Raw genomic sequence first — 2,997 nt, 5'->3', positions numbered from 1 at the left:
TGTCTTAAGCTCGTCTTAACCACAGACTTTTAACAGGATTTTAACCAAAGCCCCATTCAAATTGTAATCACTTTCTAGCCGAGGGAACCCATGGCTCCAAAATAGGTTCCACTTACGTGCTAATGTTTTTTATGAGTCAAAACTGGACGGCTCTATTCTCTGTATGTCAGACAAGAAACATGAGGTAACATATTTTCTACTCTGCATCATTCGTGGGGGACGACATATGTTTAATATTTACTCGTTAGTACACACTGTAATAAGTGCTACATCCATCATGTAGGTTTAATATACTTTAAATAGTTGTGATCTAGTTTATTTTATTTGTTTTATCCTAAAAAGTATCAATATACTTTCCCTTTACTTAAAATGTGTCAGTATATATACAACAATATATTTTAAATAAAACTATCACAATTTATTTGAGTAGTTATGTCTATGTGATTGTTGTGTACATGAAATGTTATAAAAGTGAGTTGACATACAAAATTTATTTGAGTAGTTATGTCTATGTGATTGTTGTGTACATGAAATGTTATAAAAGTGAGTTGACATACACAGTTTATTTGAGTAGTTATGTCTATGTGATTGTTGTGTACATTAAATGTTATAAAAGTGAGTTGACATACACAATTTATTAGAGTAGTTATGTCGATGTGGTTGCTGTGTTCATGTAACGTAATAAAAAAAAGTTGACATTATCACTTTTCCCCTGATGCTTTGTGCTGCAACGTGTCTGTCTGGTCTGGGCGGGACAGGTCACTTTACCCGGGAAGGTATCAGCAGCTTGCTTGGCACTACAGCCTACTCACTCTGTTCGCCGCTGCAGAATTTTATGGATCCTGGATAAAGCGGTAAGTTGAGCAATTTTAGCCGAATGATTGGTGATGTAAAGTCGCGCTAAACGTTAGCTAAGCAAATCTGTAGCTAACGTAGCTGCCCTGCACACATGGCAAGCTAAGTTAGCTGCCCGGTGCTAACTAACGTGATCCTGTCGACCACGGTTCTGTCACCGTATTTACCGCAACCTAACGTTACACTTGGGGAAAACAGAAACCTGAAGCGAAGCCTGTAAAATTTAATGTAGGCTAAGCCAAGCCGATTTAAGTTTCAATACAGACAGGCTACAGACATGCTAGCTAAAGTATGCCTTATTAGCTAAGTTAGCTATCACGTTTCAGTCAGAGTGAATTTTATGCACTTGTGCTCTTCATTATGTCTGCCATCTCGCTTCCCTTGTTTTGCCTCAGAGCAGGAAACTTGGTGTGTGGCCGTACACGAAATTAGAACCATAAACGGTTAGTTAGATAAAACCCCTAGACAAAAGACGCTAATGCTAACGCTAGTTAATGCTAACGCTAGCTAATGTCAACTTACTGTAAGTTAGCTGTAGCTGACTGTCTGATATCGAGTGTTGTGGGTTTTGGGCAGGCAGTAGTTGTTGTTTATTTTCTCAAAAATCCAATCCAAATATAGACAAAGTAAGTTTTTTTTTTATTTTCCTCTCCACATGCCCGTGGTAGCACGACGAGTTGAGAACCACAGCTTTAAAGAATGCTTGGTCTATTATACTGCAGTTGAATGAATAGTTGAAATACAGAGGGTGTATAGTTTGTGCTGGTGTCATCAGGCAGTGAATTTTGAACAGGTTTTACTTTTTGATAGGATCCATCTGCCTCTGTGGAGAAAAGGAGAGAAGTGCTCCTGAGATGCCTGACCGAGTGGGGGAGAGAAAGAAGAACTCATCAGAGACCACCATGTATGTGTTAGGCTTAAAGCTACGTATCTATCTGTCTGATCAACAGTCTAACTGGTCACCTGTTTTTGATCAGTATTTTTAAGTGAATGTCTTAATGTGTTGATATTGTGATGATATTATAGGGATGATTATCATTGCTCTCAAAAGATATTTACACACTGTAGATTAGTGATGAACAGTCATTAGTAATGTGATGACCAAGCAGGTAGAGGCAAAGAACAGAAAATTGCATCCCTTTATTGTAATGCAGCCTTTAAAACCAGGAAAAGACAACACTTATGCCAGATCACGATAGTACAATACCCACACTCCATGCCATTGTCATGGCAAAGTAAGATTGGCCAACACAGCAGGCATACTTACAGATGCTGTTTGCCAATGCTATAGTACTTAGGTCCATGGCTTGGAATTCCAGATTGGAGCACTGGAAACCAACTTGAAAATTGACTTGGATGTGTAGCTTACAGGTGACTGGGACACTGGTAATGGGGTCTTCAATTTTGGTGACTCAGACTTGAAAGCAAAGGAATTGAAGCTAAACAAACTTAAGATCCAGTGATCCAAGAACATAACTGCAATTTGGTGTTGTTAACATTACACTGACAGTAAGTGCTATATGAGATTGATTTTGACATATGCTGTCAACTAGTGTAACTGTGTAATGAAGTATCCGTCACCTTTAGCAACAATGGTACAATTTTGACTTTGTGTCTGATCTATCTTATTACCTGTCTGATCTGTTTATCTCATTACCTGTTTCTCTGACCAAACTCTTTATTCTTCTTTGTCTCCACCAATAGAGTCGTGATGAAACCGAGGTGCACGCCGAGCTCAGCAGTTGCCCGATGAAAATTTACGCGTGCCATCAGCCCGATGCCATTGGCATCATCAAAGAAGGTCATCCAGTGGTCAGAGGTCTGACCAACCTGTCAAAAGCATGCTGCCTTCTCTTTGGACTTACCTATGCCCTGGAACTTAAGTATCTACCAAAACTGGCGTGTTACATGTGCTGAAAATAATTTGTCTTTTGGCAAGTTACTCATGTAATAGAATTTTAGTTGGCATTTTCCTTTTGTGTTCATTCTAATGTGCCTTAAATGAAAATGGACTTAACTGTGTTCTGTACCATCATTGTCATTACCTCATGAGGTACATATTCAACAGTATTGTGAGCGCAATTCAGCAGTTATGGCCTGTTTTGCAATCTATGGCACTGTTAGAAGTGAAACCTTTGAAAC

General features: G+C 38.9%; 1 long non-coding RNA gene across 1 annotated transcript; it reads left to right on the top strand.

Moving 5' to 3' along the window:
* Positions 1-747: 747 nt before the first annotated feature.
* LOC139668037 (uncharacterized) lies at positions 748-2,997 on the top strand. Its single transcript, XR_011696974.1, has 3 exons — positions 748-854; positions 1,666-1,759; positions 2,560-2,997. It is a non-coding gene; the product is annotated as an uncharacterized lncRNA (long non-coding RNA).

The sequence above is a fragment of the Centroberyx affinis genome, unplaced genomic scaffold, assembly GCF_046629955.1.
Source record: "Centroberyx affinis isolate AG114_WGS23_722 - 3 ecotype Tasmania unplaced genomic scaffold, CSIRO-AGI_Caff_v1 ptg005992l_1, whole genome shotgun sequence".
NCBI classification, from domain to species: Eukaryota; Metazoa; Chordata; class Actinopteri; order Beryciformes; family Berycidae; genus Centroberyx; species Centroberyx affinis.
Note: the sequence above shows the minus strand (reverse complement) of the source record. Positions and strands in the feature narration are given on the sequence as shown.